At 42.0% G+C, this 19,101-nt stretch overlaps 1 protein-coding gene across 3 annotated transcripts in view; it reads left to right on the top strand.

Moving 5' to 3' along the window:
• The window catches only part of TMEM72 (transmembrane protein 72), a 78,419-nt gene that overhangs the window by 40,817 nt on the left and 18,501 nt on the right, over window positions 1–19,101 (top strand). The window lies entirely within an intron of this gene.

Genomic DNA, 19,101 nt, shown 5'->3' on the forward strand with positions numbered 1-19,101 from the left:
TTAGTGTTTAGGAAGGATTTGAAAACTTGGCTATTTTGTAATTAAGGGGAGAGATTGGTTGGGTTAAGCTTTTAAAGAGTTTTAAATCAAGAATGCTTTATATTGTTTTATTGTACTCTGCTTTGTTACTCTGGAAATGTAAGTGGATTATCAAGTCAAATAATAATTCAGTTTAAACTAAGCTAAACTCTTGATTTTACCAATTCTGAAATGTTGATACATTCTTTACTGTTCTCCTACCGCAACTGCTCTAGCTCTGTTCCAATAGCCCATCATGTTGCTACCCTTCAGACGCCATTTTGGTCAGGACAGTGCTTTCCAGTTGTTCAGACATACACAGAAGAAGCATTGTATCACCTCTGTTCTAAGGCATTTCCACCTGCTAGCTTATTTATTCAATTCAAAGTCTTACTCACATTGATGAATATTTTATTTTATTTATTAGAATTTACCACCTTTTGAAGAAATTCACCCAAGGCAGTGTACAGCAAGAACAATCTGGACAAAGGCAATAGACAATTTTGGTAGAAACAATATTCATATAACAGTACATATTATTTGAATATTTTAAGTAGCACACGTGTTAATGGCATGTGTGCTACTTATAATGTCAACACAATGCACAATAAAATATATTAATAGACAGCATAGGGCAGTGATTCCCAAACTTTATACTTTGATGGAATCCCTAAAATATTTTTTCATACACCAAGGAACCCTCAATTTATGTAAACAGATATTGTGATACCACCTCCTTTCCTGGGGAATGTATGCAGCACTCTAGACCTCTGTTTCCAGGCTTGTGTAGTACTCTTGAAGCAGGACTCAGTTCAGAACAGAAAACGATTTAATACCACCTCCATCCGCAACCAAAACAAACCAAATCCCCTCCCTATTGGGGAACAGTCCTAATTATCCACTCTGTCCCCTTAGTTTGATAGCAAAGTTCTGCTTTCCCTCATTCAATCAGACTTATCTTTAGCCCAACCCCCCCCCCCCCCCCCCCCAGCATTTAGCACGTTCAGTTCAGCACTTAGCCCAGTGCAGTTCAGTCTTTTAGCAAAATTTCACCCTGCATTTAGCAAAGTGCAGTTTAGTCTGTTAGCAAAATTGAGTTCCACAAAAAAAAACTCTCCAAGGGACGAGGACGAAATTATAGGTACTAGGAACAGCATACCTTTCCTCCTCCAGCACTTCCACCAGCTTTGTCCCAAGCAGGGCTGGCAGCACACCTCCCTCTACACAGTACAAACACCTGTGGCCTCCCACCTGCTCTTGTGCCTGGAGAGCAGGGTTGCCAGGTGGAAAATTTTTTTCCCACCCAATCCAGCCTAAAAATAGCCCAAAACCCGCCCAAACTCAAACCCCGCCCCTGACACCCCCACCCCCGCGTCATCACCCCCGCCCCCGCCGTCATCAACCCCGCCCCTGCCATCATCAACCCTGCCCCCGCCGTCATCGGCCCCGCCTCCCTGTCATCGGCCCCGCCCAGAACGTCAATAACCCCGCCCAAAATGTCACTAACCCCGCCCCCCGCGGCCAAAAAAACCGCCCGAAAACCGCGGAAAATAAAAAAAAGAAGCCCAAAAAACCGCGACCCGCCGCGGGCAAAAATTTCCCGCGGCGGGTCGCAGAAAACCGCCCACCTGGCAACACTGCTGGAGAGGTTAACCTTCAGCATTTTCCCAGTCCATGCTGGCAGTCTCCTCTCAGCCTGGCAATTCAGCAGGCATGTCCAGCTCCTCCTCTTTGTAATCCATTTGTTCAGGCAACTCAGCTTCCTCCCTTCTCTCCCTCCCCTTCTCCTCCCCGGGCTTCAAAACCTTCAGAAAATCTCCCCTCCTCCCTTCACAGCTAGCAGCAGGAATCTGGTATTGATTACCCAGCCATGGGAACTGGGTGTCCTCATGGTTCTTCCTCCCCCTACTGGTAACTGGGGAAAATGGTTCCCAATTTCCTGGGCTGCCTTCCCTTCCGCTTTTGCTGAGAAACCCTCCTGGGTTTTTTGGACCACCCCTTTCTCCCCATCCCCCAGGGAATTCTGGACGTTGTAGTTCTGGGCTGCCCTGCTTTTGGCTATATACCTGCTTACCTGGCTTATCACAATATATAGTAAAATCTTAATTATCCAACTTAAATGGGACCGACCCATTGTCAGATACATGAAAAGTTGGATAATATGGAAAATAATGATAACCCCTCAAACAATGCAGAAACAAAGGCAGTAAAAGCAGGGTCCCAGCTCACAACGGTGGTAAAAGGGTCCCAAGTTCGGAAAGAGAAACCAAGTGACATCACTAGATGTGTGTCAGATATGCTGGATGGTCGGATCAGTGAAGATTGGATAATCGAGACTGTATTGTATGTTCATACAAACAGATTCTATAATCTAATTTCTTGAGGAAACCCTAGGCTTCACAGGAATCCAGTTTGGGAATCACTGGCATTGGGTATAACAGGGACGTAGCCAGACTTCGACAGGAGGGGGGTCCAGAGCACGAGGTGAGGGGCACATTTTAGCCCCCCCTCCAGCGCCGCTGACCCCCCCCCCCCACCATTGCTGACTTTGCCCCCTCCCGCCGCCGACCCTCTCGACCCCCCCCTCCCGCCGCCAACCCGCCATCACCTACCTTTGCTGGCAGGGGACCCCAACCCCCGCCAGCCAAGGTCTTCTTCTTCTCGCAAAAGGCTTCCTTCTGTTTCTGACGTCCTGCACCACAGAACGAAGCCTTGCAGATTAGTTATCATATCTCTCCTCAATCATTTTTGTTGTCCTTCACTGTAACTTTTCTATTTCCACTATATCTTTTTAGAGGTGCAGTGATCAGAATTGCACACAGTTTTTGAGGTGCAGTCACACCATGGAGCGATACAAAGGCATTATAATGTCCTTATTTTTGTTTTCCACTCCTTTCCTAATAATACCTAACATGTATAGAATGTTTGTACATTTGGGAAGCTTGCCAGGTGCCCTTGGCCTGGATTGGCCGCTGTTGTGGACAGGATGCTGGGCTCGATGGACCCTTGGTCTTTTCCCAGTGTGGCATTACTTATGTACTTATGTACTTATTTGCTTTCTTAGCTGCTGCTGCTGCACACTGAGCAGAGGATTTCAACGTATCGTCAACGATGACACCTAGATCCCTTTACTGATTGGTGACTCCTAATGTGGAACCTTGCATCAAGTAACTATAGTTCGGGTTCCTCTTTCCCACATGCATCATTTTGCATTTGCTCACATTAAACGTCATCTGCCATTTGGACGCCCAGTTTCCCAGTCTCGTAAGGTCCTGGTGTAATTTTTCACAATCCTATTGCGATTTAACAACTTTGAATAACTTTGTGTCATCAGCAAATTTAATTACCTCACTAGTTACTCCCATCTCTAGATCATTTATAAATATGTTAAAAAGCAGCGGCTCCAACACAGACCCCTACTATCTACCCTTCTCCATTGAGAATACTGACCATTTAACCCTACTCTCTGTTTTCTATCTTTTAGCCAGTTTTTAATCCACAATAGAATACTATCTCCCATTCCATGACTCTCCAATTTCCTCTGGAGTCTTTCATGAGGTACTTTGTCAAATGTTTTTTTGAAAATCCAGATATACAATATCAACCGGCTCATCTTTATCCACATGTTTGGTCACCCCTTCAAAGAAATGCAGTAGATGGGTTAGGCAAAATTTCCCTTCACTAAATCCATGTTGGCTTTGTCTCATTAATCAATGCTTTTGAACATGCTCTGTAATTTTGTTCTTTATAATAGTCTCAACCATTTTGCCCAGCACCGACGTCAAGCTCACCGGTCTATAATTTCCCGGATCACCTGTGGAACCTTTTTAAAAAATTGGTATAGTATTGGCCACCCTCCACTCTACTGGTACCATGCTTGATTTTAAAGATAAATTACATATTACTAACAATAGTTCTGCAAACTACTCTTCAGTTTGTCAAATTGCGCCATTGCATCTTCCAGGCTTATAGAGATTTCATTCAGTTTCTCTAACTCATCAGCTTTGATTACCATTTCTGACACTGGTATCTCTCCCAAATCTTCTTCAGTGAAGACAGAAACAAAGAATTAATTTAATCTCTCCACTATGGCTTTGTCTTCCCTGAATGCCCCTTTTACCCCTCACTCATCAAGTGGTCCAACTGATTCTTTTGCCAGCTTCTTGCTCTTAGTATACCTAAAAAGTTTTTACTATATGTTTTTGCCTTCAACGCAATCTTTTTTTTCAAAGTCCCTCTTTGCCTTCCTTATCAGCGCTTTGCATTTGACTTGCCATTCCTTACGCTGTTCCTTATTATATTCAGTCAGACTCTTATTTTCTGAAGGAATTTCTTTTAGCTCTAATAGTTTCCTTCACCTCACTTTTTAACCATGCCGGCTGTCATTTGGCCTTCCTCCCCCCTTTTTTAATACATGGAGTACATAGGCGGTCGGTGGCCCAACTGTTTGGGGAGGCTAAAGGGGGTGGGGTTAGGGTGGGGTTAGGGGTGGGGCCAGGGGCAGAGCTTACATCCATAATTGTCTGACAACACACAGAAAAAAAATAAGTATAAATAAAATAGTCACAATTAATACCTTTTATTAAATTTAGATATTAGATATGTATCATGTGTCAAAGAATAAAGTGGTTGCTCCAGGTACAAATAAGTACCTGTATACAATATGTAAGCCGCATTGAGCCTGCCATGAGTGTGAAAGCGCGGGGTACAAATGTAACAAAAATAAAATAAAACACTATACACAAACTTGTGCAAAAACACACTCATAACCTTACCAAACCATAACAGCACTAATTCCAAGGACAGGACGAGGTACAACCTTATGCGTGGAAAGGCAGCGCTATAATTACACCGGGCTCTAAAACACCAGTACACAACCTAGTGAAACACCAAAAAAACCCCAAAAGGGCTGCAAATATTACACACTAGCAGAATACTGCATCTTGATCATACATGAAAAACACATGACACAACAGATATGAAGGCAAAATAATGAACTGGAAAGTTAATGCAAGAAGTCAGACTCCTCATGCAGCAATACTAAAAAAATTGAAACTTACATGCAAAATATCACAGATGCACATTTCCAAAAGCTGGCATATTCCAATTAATAAATTCTGAATAAAAAAATGTTTTCTACCTTTTGCTGTCTGAGCATTTAGTTTTTCTATTAGCTTTGGTCCCAGTGTCTTCTATTTTATGCAGTGTCTTTTTTCCATTTTATACTTTTTCTCTCACCATGTCCACCATCCTTCTGTGTCCTTATGCGTCCTGTCTACCATCTGTAGCCCTGTCCCTATCCTTTCTCCAGTTTCAACATCTGCCCTCAAAGTGTTCCAATCTAGCCCTTAAATTCAGCAGTTTGCCCTCCATCCATATCCAGCATTTCTCCTCACTCCCCTCCCCTCCATCCATGTGCATCTACTTCCTCTGTCTTCCCTCCCCTCCATCCATGTCCAGCATTTCTCCTCTCTCCCTTCCACTCCATCCGTGTGCATCTCCTTCGTCTTTCTTTCCCTCCATCCTTGTCCAACATTTCTCCTCTCTTCACTGCCCTCCACGCCATCCATGTCCAGCATTTCTCCTCTCTTCCCTTCCCTCCATCCATGTGCATCTCCTTCCTGACTTCCCTGCCCCCATCCATCCATGTCCAGCAAATTTCTTCTCTCCCCTCCCCTCCCCTGTCCTCCATCCATATCAAGGAACACTCCATTCTCCCCTGCCCTCTCCTCCATCCACCCATATCCTGCAAATTTCCTCCTCCCCTGCCCCCATTCATCCATCCATGTCCAGCAATTCTCCTCTCCTCTGCCCTCCCCTCCATCCATCCATGTCCAGCAACTCTCCACTCTCCTCTGCCCTCTCCTCCATCCATGTCCAGGAACTATCCATTCTCCCCTGCCCTCTCCTCCATCCACCCATATCCAGCAAATTTCCTCTCTCCCCTACCCCCATTCATCCATCCATGTCCAGCAATTCTCCTCTTTCCCCTGTCCTCCCCTTCATCCATTCATGTCCAGCAACTCTCCATTCTCCCCTGCCCTCTCCTCCATTCATCTCTAGCAAATTTCCTCTCTCCCCTGCTCCCTCCATCCATGTCCAGCAATTCTCCTCTCTCCCCTGCCCTCCCCTCCATCCATCCATGGCCAGCAATTCTCCTCTCTCCCCTGCCCTCCCCTCCATCCATCCATGGCTAGCAATTCTCCTCTCTCCCCTGCCCTCCCCTCCTCTCCAGCAATCTCTTCTCTCCCCCTGCCCTCCCTTTCTCTCCATATCCAGCTATCTGTTCTCTCCCCCTGCCCTCCCCTCCTCTTCATGTCCAGCGATCTGTTCTTTCCCCCTGCCCTCCCCTCCCATCCATGTCCAGCAATTCTCCATGCCCTCCCTCAGCTCCCTGAAAGCCCTCCTCTCCCTTCCTTCCTGCCCCCCCCCCCACGCGTTAAACCCTTTTACTCTCCATGGCAAGGACGTCAGTGAAGAAGGCATTGCAGGCTCGACTCCAGCTTCTCCCTTCCCTCTTCACAGTGTCCCGCCCTCGCTGCCACGGAAAGTAAAAAGGTTAAACACATGCACGCGTGGGGGGGGAGGAAGGAGGAACTGAGAGGAGGAGGGCTGCCGGTCGGGGAGCTGAGAGTGGGAAGGAAGGAGGGACCATGCCTGCGTTTGTGGGGGCAGCAGCCAGGGGAAGGTCACGGTTGGGCTGGGGAGGCTTAGCCTCCCCAAGCCTCTTATACGGGGCGCCTATGATGGAATATAACTATCCTGGGTTTCCAGGATGGTATTTTTGAACATCATCCATGCCTGATGTAAACATTTTACCTTTGCAGCTGCTCCTCTGTTTTTTTTTCACTGTTCTTCTCATTTGATCATAGTCTCCTTTTTTGAAAGTTAAATGCTAACATATTGGATTTCCTTACTCCAGAGCTGATATCAAATCTGATTATATTATGATCACTGTTGTCAATCGGCCCCAGCACCATTACCTCCTGCACCAGATCATATGCTGCACTAAGGACTAGGTCTAGAATTTTTCCTCCTCTTGTTGACTCCTGTACCAGCTGCTCCATAGAGCAGTCCTTGATTTCATCAAGGAATTTTACTTCCCTAGCATGCCCTGATGTTACATTTACCCAGACAATATCGGGGTAATTGACATCACCCATTATTATTGTGTTCCCCAGTTTGTTAGCCTCCCTAATTTCTGGTAACATTTCTACATCTGTCTATTCATCCTGGCCAGGTGGACGATAGTACACTCCTATCACTATCCTTTCTCTTTACACATAGAATTTCAATTCATGCACGTAAGTGCCAGTTGGGTGTTAAGCATTATTCTAACAAACTTAGTGCCCAATCTGCATAGAATGCAAATGCAATGATGGTGTACACATGGGTGGAGCATAGGCAGGTCTCACACCTAGGTGCGTAACTTATAGAATATCACTTTTATTTAAATGTACATCTTCTCTTGAATATCAGCCTGACTATTCTCACACTATTGGCAACAGGGATTTATAAGGACAGATAACAGCTATCTTTCTACAGAAAATAAAATGCAGGTATTTCTTTTCCAAAATTTAAAATAATTTTCCTACCTGTGTGTCTGCAGTTTGATTTATCTTCTCTTTTCTCTGACTGTTCTCCATCTCTGCTTCCTCATACTTTCTGATGTCTTCCTCATTTTTTCTTTTCATTTTAAGTTCTGTCTTCCTTCTTTGTCTCTTTCTATCTTTCACCTAAAAATAGTCAGTTAAACTTAGCGGGTTATCATATCTGTTCAGCAAGCTTTTGAATATTGACCTCTGAATCATTTTCAGTTCCAAGGAGCCTATATATTTATTTATTTATTTTGGTACATTTATACCCCACATTATCCCACAAAAGCGGGCTCAATGTGGCTTACAATATTACAAATGGTACAATTCAGGGAGGGAATGGATTCAATAAAGTCTAAGGGAGGGGTTAGTACAAGTGGATAAGATAGGGATGAGGAAGACTAGGGTATAGCATTGGCAGTGGGATAAGCATTCTTGAATAAAAACGTCTTTAAGGATGTCTTGAAGAGCTGGTGGTCAAGAGTCTCTTTCAGCTGACTTGGAAGAGCATTCCAAGATTTTGGACTGATGTATGAGAAGGTTGATGCATAAAGTAATTTATATTTAACATTCCTGCAACTTGGATAGTGTAAATTGAGGTAGGTTCGAGCAGCCACAGAAACATTTCTGGAAGGCAGATGAATCAAGTCTAGCATACATGCTGTATAGACATATGCAGCCCCTTAGTCTGCAATTGTGACTAGAATGAGCTGCTATAGAAATATCCTGAAAGCTTTGAATTTAGCAGCACATACACCACATATAATATAATCCACTACAATCTCTACAATCACATGATTGTGATTTTATTTGTATATGCAAAATTGTAAATCTCTCAGAACATTATGATGTGTGGTATATAAAAAGGTTTAAACATTAAGCATAAGTGACAGCAGTTCTTGGTCACTTTCAGTTAACGTTAACATGGTTAGGCTCTGCCATCTTGTGGTATCCTCTGCATAAAACTACTTTAAACGTGGGAGGAAAGAATCTACCATATTTCCTCGATTCTAAGATGCAGTTTTTTGCCAGTTTTGACATCCGTGGAAAGTAAGTGTGGCTTATATTCGATGGCGTCTTAGAATCAAGGTCCAAAATTTGCCATCACGTGGCCTAATTCCTTATTCTGTCCACATAGCCACCAGGGATCTTGGGGACCTATCTGGACTCATTCTGTCACATGCAAAAAGAGGCTGTGTCTCCGAATCAAGGGCATCTTAGAATCAAGTTTTTTCCCCCTTGTATTCAAAGGGGGGGTGCAGTGTCTTAGAATCGAGTAAATATGGTATTAATTTTTGGGCAAAGGCTTAATTTAGTTGCTTTTCTTCTATTGATGATGAGCTGTCTTTTGTCTTAGTTATTATTGTTTATTATTTCTGTCCTGATTGTAAGAGACATTGGGGTCCTTTTACTAAGCTACACTAAAAGGGACCATGTGCTATGAATAGCACATGGGTTTCCCCACACACTGAGGACACTTTTATAGTGGCTGTAAAATGGCTGCATTTCCATTTTTTCCATTAATGGCCTGGAACTAATTTCCCAATTAGCACATGGCCATTAACACATGAGTCGTACCAACACCTATTTAGTTGGTGGAAAGGGCTCACATTCTCACCATGCACTAATCAGTTGGTATGTGGCAATGTAGCTGTGCTAAGACACCTACTTTCCACCCCCTAAACACGCCTTGGCACTACAAAATACACACCAGGAAAGCGTGTGCAGATGCCTGAACTACTGTTGAGCACCTGAGCGCGCCCCATAATAGTACATTTTGGAATAGGAAGTATGTATTAGTGCTTATCACTGCTTAGTAAAAGCACCGCATTGTTTGTTATTATTGAAAAGTTTTCATGTATTATAAAAGTGTAAATAAATATTTGGCAAGCCATGGTTAACATTCTGCAAAGCAAAAAGAACTTCATGACAATACTAGAGAAAGCTTGATTGCTTTGAAGCAAAGTTGTGCGAGAATATCAGGGTTCGACACATTTTAGGGCTTCTTTTACAAAGCCACGCTAGTGATTTCCATGTGGCAAATAAGAGGAAGCCCATAGGAATTGAATAGGCTTCCTCTCATTTGCCGCACCGAGAATCAGTAGCGCAGCTGTGTAAAAGAGGCCCTTAATTTGTTATCAAGAAGAAATTTACAGGCATAGTTGGCTACTATTAAGATGTGTTATTTTACCAGTAACTCAAGCTTTTCTAGCACAGGTCCCACTTTATGCAATGAGGCCTAGTTGCTAATAACTTGGGTTAACAATAAAGTAACACTTCTTAACGGTAGCATACGTTGATAACTTGCCCCTTAATTTTGCAAATAACAGGAGACCTACGTACAAAAATGCAAATAGGCAAGATTCTCCAAAAAACACACTTCAATGGTTTTACATGTTTTTTCATGCATATCCTCCATTTCATTTCATTTCTTAATCTTAGATATCATCCACCTAAATGATTTTATAAATCATCCACCCTATATGATTTACCTCAAACAGATAACCTTTTACCTGACTCAAAGATTATTCATCTCTTTCACACAGAAATGTAATCCTAAATTTCACAGATTATAAACAGGGTTTCTGGTTTTAGCTTTTAACCAATAAACACCCCCTCCCCCCATGCAAAAAAAAGTTAAATAGGTGTTTATTGGATAAAGACCAAACAAACTCCACTTAGTACTCTCTCACACCTCCTCGGCCTGTCTTGTATCCTCTACTCAATTTTTATGCCTATTCTGCCCTGATGAATTGTGACACAAACGTACATAATTGATTCTACAGAAAAATGGAAAATGTACCTGTATCAGTTCCCGTGGCATGAAAACACTGGGGGGGGGGGGGTTATTTAATTAAATGAATTTGATGTACCTCCTTACAATAGGAGATATAGAGGCAGTTTACAATAAAACAGAACATTGCTTTAACAGTAACCAAGATAAACATTAAAACATTGAAATAAAAATGTACATAAAAACAGAAGCTTAGACTATCAATATCAATTTATTGTTTGTATACCGCTGAATCCCCTAAAAGAGTTCACTACGGTTCACAGTAAACTATTCTTGCAATTACATACTTTTACATAAGACATTCAATAGACATTACAAACGATTAACTTAAGGCCTTCATCGTGAATGCCTTGAAACATGTAGAATGATTCACAAATTCACTTAAGCCATTGTCGAATATAAAGGTTTTCAGTTTTTTTCTAAAGGTAGAGTAAGAGACTAGGGTTAAGAACACCACCAAAGGATAAGTGTAACAAACTGCACAATAATTTAGCACCAATAGATACTGTGAATCCAGAGACGCACAAGGTACAGTAGATGCCAGTAACTCTAATAATGTGGGGAATCTCATTAGTTCATGATACTGAATTGTCTGAAAAGCAAATATTGAAGGCCCTTTTTATATTTCTGATATGAGGTCCAGACCTGCCAAATTACCCATTCCTGGAGGGAGAATTTTTGACCAGTCCTGATTTTAAACTTACATCCCAAAACAGTGCAGTATTTGTAGTCCACGTTTCTATCCATTGAAATCAGTGTTGTAGGTTCCATAATGCACCAGGATGAGGCTGGCAGAAATCCAGGAAATCTAAAAAGTCTCCCTCTTGGAATGGGTAACTTGGCAGCTTTGAAGACCCCTTGCCTCAATTCCAAGTGGATAGAATTGTACAGTGTAGGACCCACAATACTAAAAGCCATACAGCTATAAGTATCAAGTCATAATCTACAGTAAATTTGCCTGTAAAGAACAGACAGGTTGGATGATAGGAGGTAAGAGCTAAATGCTTAAAGAACCCTACTTAGCTGGAAACGAAACACCTAAATTTATAAATACCTAATAAAGAAGCCCTAATCATAAGAAGCCCGGTTATATTTAAAATACAACTATGGGAGGAGTCATAGATAGATACTGTCCATCTCATTGCCTAAATTTAAGCACCATTTGCATGCTTAAACTGGTATTGACTGATTCGATTGCTGACTTGATTGATTGATTGATTGATTGATTTCTTTCCTATCCAAAATGTGGTGTTCCTTTCTCTTGATGTTTTATTTTTGTAAACCGCTTTGACCTTTGATTAGAAATAGCGGAATATCAAATGCAATAATAAACATAAACACAATAATGAATAAAATGGAGGAATATTGGAAGGACCACACAATGCATCTGTATGTCTTGATGAAGGTTAAAGCAAATTGTTACTATCTAAATCTGTGTTGAGTACTTAAGCATCACCAGTATTGTCTCCCACATTTGGACTAATCTGGGGCTGAGAGCTCTGTGCTGCAAGACAGTGGGAGAGGAAGGCAGGAATCACTTTTCTTCACTCCCCTTCTCCCATCCCCACAGTACTGTCCTTTCCATCCCTGCCGCCTGGTGGTTGGCTAAGGATTGCCTGATGAATAGGTTTAGGGGAGACACTGAGAGGATGGGAAAGAGAATGAGAAATGAAGAGGAGATGGGGGGAGTGGTTAAAGAGTGGGTGAAGGGCTGATAAAGGCAGAGCTACCAAGTTACCCAGTTCTAGGTGGGAGATCTTAAGTCAGACCTGGATTTCTAACAACCGTATCCTATTGCATTATGGGACCTGAATCACTGATTTTAATGGGTTGATTTGGGGACTACAGATACACACTGCTTTAGAATATGAGTTCAAAACCAGGTAAGACCAAAAATCTGTCCTGAAATGGTGTAACTTGGAAGCTCCGTAGAGAAACTGGTAAATGTTGACTGGGAGAGAAGGTTATACAGGTGATGCTGGATGGAAGAAGAGGAAAAGATCTGTGAGCGGAGCAGGGGATAGCAGGTGTGTGATGCAGAGAAGGGACAGGTTGGAGTTGAGAGGAGGACAAGGAGTAAAGAAACTGTGAGGATGAGAGTGACTATCAGGCTCATTTTCGAAAGAGATGGACGTCCATCTTTCGACATAAATCGGTACTTGGACATCCATCTCTCAGAGATGTCCAAATCGGTATAATCGAAACCCGATTTTGGACGTCTCTAGCGAAAGTCCGTCACAAGGACGTCCAAATCTCAAGGGGGTGTATCGGAGGGGTGGTGAAGGCGGGAACTTGGGTGTTCCTAAGTCTTGGATGTCTTTGAGCCATAATGGAAAAAAGCAGAGACGTCCATGACTAAAACTTGGACGTTTTCACCCGGACCTGTTTTTATTACGAATAAGGCACAAAAAGATGCCTGAAATGACCAGATGACCACCAGAAGGAATCGGGGATGACCTCCCGTTACTCCCCCAGTGGTCACTAACCCCCTCCCACCATCAAAAAACATAATTAAAAATATTACGTGCCAGCGTCAGATGTCATACTCGGGTCTATGACAGCACATGCAGGTCCCTGGAGCAGTTTTAGTGGGTGCAGTGCACTTCAGACAGGTGGACCCAGGCCCATACCCCCCTACCTGTTACATTTGTGGAGGAAACAGCGAGACCTCAAAAACCCACCAGAAACTCTCTGTACCCACATATAGGTGCCCCCTTCACCTGTAAGGGCTATGGTAGTGGTGTACAGTTGGGGATAGTGGGTTTTGGGGGGGGGGGTTGTGGGGCTCAGCACACGAGGTAAGGGAGCTATGCACCTGGTAGCATTTTATGAAGTCCACTGCAGTGCCCCCCTAGAGTACCCTATTGCTGTCCTGGCATGTCAGGGGGACCAGTGTACTACAAATGCTGGCTCCTCCCACATCCAAATGGCTTGCATTTGGATGTTTTAGACTTGGACATTTTTGGTTTTGAAAATCGCTGAAAATCAAAGATGTCCAAATCCAAGGACGTCCTTGGTATTTTCAAAACGAAAGATGGACATCCATCTTTTTTGAAAATGACCTTTTCCCCGCCTCCGAATTTGAACATTTTACAAAGAGGTCCCAATTCAAACTTAGACGTTTCTTTCAAAAATGCCCCTCCACGAGTGTTAATGTCACCTTTCTGTGGTACAACCAAAGTGGTTTACTATGACTAAACGGGGAGCTAGAAAATAAAGTTTAAGGCTTACCTACTTGATTAACCACCTTTAGATATGCAATACCAAAGTGATTTCAATTCCAGTACCAGGCTATTCTGTGAACCAGATTGTCTGCTATCAGTTATTCTGCATAGGTGCATATACACTAAATCATAGGTATTAAAGCAATGAAGCTAGCACAGAGACAAAGAAATGAGAGCTAGACATTCTTTTACCCTTTTTAATAGCTGATTGTCATTATTAGTGGTGTGAAGTAACATCACCTTAAGTTTAGTCCAGGTATGTTGTGACTAGTTGTCCTAATTTCCTTATTATTTTCTTATTTAATTGTTCTCTTCTTTTTCCTGTGATGTGGGCTGTATTGGTTTCTTGAAATAGTGCTTGGTTCTACATGTTTGATATTATAAATAAATAAAACAAAAGCTGATTGTCATAAATCGAAGGATTTGAAATTAAATATTAACCAACATCACCAATGCATGGATAGACTATTTTATGGAAGAACAACAATAAATTTAATTTTCAAGTTTTTAATATAACTTGTTGCTTTAATATATTTTTGGTCAAAGTAAACATTTGAAAACTATTAAACATTTCATGCCCTCTCAATCTGAATTATTTTGATCAAGGTACAGCTCAGTTATTTTATGACTTCAATAAACATGAATGCATCTTGCAATTGAATAGATGTTGTGGTATTATGCTCATCTTTGTCAATTATTAAACAGGGGTGATGTTAAGTAGGCAAATGTTGGTTAATGGCCAGACTTTAAAAAAAAAAAAAATCAATAGCATAACTAATGTTGTAATTGAGTTTTGTTGATTAATTTCAAATGTACTTTCTGTTTTTATTGTGCTTTGGAAATTGTGTAATCTGGCCTGTTACCAATAGAGCAACAACTGTTCCTGATATTCATTAAAGATTGCTAACAATAATTAGGAGTGTGCCAGCAAAATAATTTCCTTTAGTTTCTTGTGTATGCACTGTTTTTCGTTTTGTTTTTCTGAAAAGGCAATCAGTCCCCCCCCCCCCCCCCCCCGGCATATTAGCACTACCCCTGTCACCTTCCACTCAACCAGTTCCTAACCCAGTCAGTCATTTTAGGGCCCATACTGAGGGCACTCAGTTTATTTATTAGCCATCTATGCGGAACCTTGTCAAAGGCTTTGCTAAAATCTAAATATACCACATCTAGCACTCTCCCTTGATCCAAATCTCTGGTCATCCAGTCAAATAAATTAATCAGATTTATCTGAAAAGACCTGCCTCTAGTGAAACCATGTTGCCTCAGGTTGGATTCCAAAAACTTTACTATTCTCTATTTTAAAAAATGTTTCCATTAATTTACTTACCACAGAATTCAGACTTCCTGACCTGTAGTTCCCAACCCCTTCCTTACTTCCGCTTTTGTGGAGAGGGACCACATCTGCTCTTCTCCAGTCCTCCAGGACCACTCCTGACTCTAAAGACACATTAAAAAGTTCAGCCAGCAGAGCTTCTAGAACTTCCCTAAGTTCTTTCAGTGCCCTTGGATGTATGCCATCCGGCCCCATCGCTTTGTCCACCTTTAGTTTAGCCAGCTCCTCATGAACACAGTCTTCTGAAAATTGTTCAGGGACTACCACCCCCCCCCCCCCCCCCCCCCCATTCTTATTTGTGTTTGTCTTCTGTTATCTTGCTCCTGGCACTTCAGCTGTGAACACAGAACAGAAATATTTCTTATGCAATTCAGCCTTATCTTTATCAGCTTCTACATATTCCTCCCCTTCACCTTTGAGTCTCACAGTGCCACTTTTGCACTTCCTCCTATCACTAACATATCTAAAACAAAATGTCTTGTCCCCCATCCCCATTTTACCGTATTTGCTATTTTTTCTTCTATTTGCATCTTTGCTTTCCTGACTCCTCTACCAGCTTCTCTCAGCTTTTCAGATAGTCAGTCGCCTGTCTTTCTTTTTCTACGATCTCTTGTAGTTTATAAAGGTTAACCTCTTTTCCTTATCTTTTCAGCTACTACTTTTGAGAACAAAAGTGACCTCCTTTTCATCTTACTTTTATTGTTTTCCTTACAAAAAGCTTGTTGTCCTTACACTAACTCCTTTGCCCACTGCTTTCCAACTTCTTCCAGATGTTCCCATCCAGACAGCAAATTCCTTGAGGTAATTCCCCGTCTAAATAAAGTTAGGTTTTTTGAATTCTAGATCCTTCACTTTTGAATGAACCCTCTCCACACCTATCTTAATATTAAACCATTCCATCTGGTGATCACTGGATGCCAGATGATCACCTACTATAACGTCAGAAACACTCTCCCCATTAGTAAGCACTAAGTCCAGTATGACCCTATCCCACATGAGTTCTATTACGAATTGCTGAATAGTTCCCTCTGTAGAGAATCCAGGATCCCTCTGCTTGTAAAATAGGGATACCTCAATCAACATCTGGCATATTAAAATCACCTATAAACCTCCTGACCCCCTCCCCCCCCCCCCCTCGGTGAGGTGAGTTGTGATGAGGGTAAGGAAAGAGATGAAATCCTGGTAAAGTGTTTTTAAAACATAAACAGGTTTATTCTTTCTAAGGTGAACTGTCAGTCTGCTTGCTGATCCCCAAGTGATCATCTCTGTGTTCCATTCCACTGTTTCCCCATCAAAGCGTCTCTACTTTTACCCCCAGGATTTCCAAATATATCTCTTTGTTGGCACAGAAATATTACAACTTCTCTGTTCCCCCCCCCCCCCCCCCCCCCCACTCAACCATTCTTTGGCCACTACAACACCCCAAACACCCCCAATCCATTCACCCAGATTAGTTATCTTGGAGAGAAGAGATCTTTAAGGATGCAAGAGACCCCCGCCCCCCCCCAGCCATCACCATACAAAATGCTCTTACTCACTTCATTAACATATTCATTAAAACAAAAGCTCCCAATTGAAATCTGTATTGTACCTATATCAGGCAACGTCTGTTTGTCCTTTCTCAGCCAGGAAGGCTCTCGCTTCAGATACAACTTTAAAACTGTGCCACTTATCCTGCAATAAGATTCTCAGTTGTGCAGGGTATGATAGTATAAATTTTATGCCTTTCTTTATGAGAGTTGTACACAGCAGGTGGAACTGTCGACGTTGCTCTTGCACTGTTGGTGAAAAATCTTGGAAAATCAGAATAGGTGCGCGCTAAACACTAGAGACACCCGTAGGAATACACTGACATCTCTAGTATTTAGCGCGTACCTATTTTTAGTGTGCGCTATAAATGTCAGCACGCTTTAGTAAAAGACTCCCTATCTGAGAATAATACATATGGTACTTATCTTAAAAGTTCTTATCATTCTTGGCAGTTTATTTACAACACACCACAGACTTTCTAAATAAATTGAAAAATATCAAGCAATTACCACCAGGTACCCTTCTGGTCACAATGGATGTAGAATCACTATACAGCAACATTCCCCATAGCTGCATTTGAGAAACTCCTAAAACCATCCACACTGGACCATCAATAATCACCAGAAACCATGACAAAACTAATCAAATTAATTTTAACTCACAACTATTTCCGTTTTAACAATGATATCTACAAATAATGGGCACTGCGATGGGCACCAGGACAGCACCCCAAAATGCCAACCTTTTTATGGCTGAGCTAGAAGAGACATTTCTGAATACATACCAGACCAAACCCCTAAAATACTACCGGTACATCAATGACATTTTTATGATTTGGACTGAGGGGGAAGAAACTCTGAAACAATTTTACAGTTCCTTCAATGCATACCATCTTACAATCAGATTCAAAATTGACTACTCCCCAGAAAAGGTCGATTTTTTGGACACCACAGTCTCAATCAGCGATGGCTATATACAAACATCCATATACAAGAAACCCACAGACAAATGCAGCTACCTCCACAACTCCAGCTTCCACCCTTCACATACAAAAAGATCCATTATTTACAGCCAAGCCACAAGGTACCACCGTATCTGCTCTGACCCAGGGGACAGAGACAGACACCTCGGAATCCTGACTGCATCCTTCAAACAGAAAGGTTACAACCCCAAAATAATCTCTAAGAATATTGCCTCCTCCCTCAAAACACCCATGGAAAATCTGCTACAGTACAAGGAAAAGAAAGCCACAGACAGAATCCCCCTTATAGTGACATACAACCCAGAGCTGGAAAAATTAAGAAAAATCATAAAAGATCTCAGCCTCTACTCCAGGAGGATGAATTACTAAAAGAGATATTCCCATCCTCACCAGTGCTGGCCTTCCGACAGCCACCCAACTTAAAACACAAGCTAATCAGAAGTAAGCTCCAAACAGACTCAAAAAGAAGAGAATGGCACACATCCTTGCAATACATCCAGCTGCAAACTATGCCAAAACATTTCACAGGACCCCACGGTCATTTACAAAGGAAAATATTCAACATTAAGGAATCTTTCACATGCTCATCTTCCAATGTGGTATATATCATTCAGTGTAAAAAAATGCAATGAAGGCTGCTACATTGGAGAAACAAGTCAGATGCTAAAGAAGAGATTTAATTTACATAGACACCATATAAAAAATGCTAGTACCAACCAGGATGTCACCTCTGTGGGGAAACACTTTACAAAACCAGAACACTGTACCAGTGATTTTATGGTAAGAATCCTAAAAGGGAACTTTAAAACAATACAGGAACGTAAGACCTTTGAAGTCAGAATAATTAAATATTTTTACACCCACCAGACAGGACTTAACAAAGATCTGGGTTTTCTAGCCCATTATAAACCATAAAATTGTACTGCTTTGTCACCCTCTTATCTCCATGCATATCTCCCTGTCTACACATGGCCCAACACTGAATATCCAGCCATGGTCAGCATTTAAGAAAACACTGTCTGCCACCAGCTGAATATTGACCTATTGGTTATTTTGCAGGTACTTATTAACAGTATTGTATTGTTTAAAGAGTGGAGGAGTGGCCTAGTGGTTAGGGTGGTGGACTTTGGTCCTGAGGAACTGAGTTCAATTCCCATTTCAGGCACAGGCAGCTCCTTGTGACTCTGGGCAAGTCACTTAACCCTCCATTGCCCCATGTAAGGCACATTGAGCCTGCCATGAGTGGGAAAGCACGGGGTACAAATGTTAAAAAAAATACATAAATTGATGTTTTAAACATAAAGGGGGAGATTGTATACATGGCGCCTGGAAAATCCATGCAGAAATCATTTTCACTTAAGCACATTCTATAAGATTTATACGTGGTATATAAAATAAACTTAGTTGATAGCCCAGTGCCTAGAACTATGCACGTCCATTTATCAATTAAAATGTGGCGTAAATCCCTGCATGTAGATTTACGTGGACTGGGCCATATTCAATAACAACGTGCCTAAATTTGGAAACGCCCGTTTCTCCGCCCATAGCCATGCCCCTTTTGAACTGCATGCTTTAGAATTTAAACACAGTTCACTATAGCATACGCTTAGCAAGTTATGTGC

This window comes from Microcaecilia unicolor, chromosome 5 (genome assembly GCF_901765095.1).
Source record: "Microcaecilia unicolor chromosome 5, aMicUni1.1, whole genome shotgun sequence".
Classification (NCBI taxonomy): Eukaryota; Metazoa; Chordata; class Amphibia; order Gymnophiona; family Siphonopidae; genus Microcaecilia; species Microcaecilia unicolor.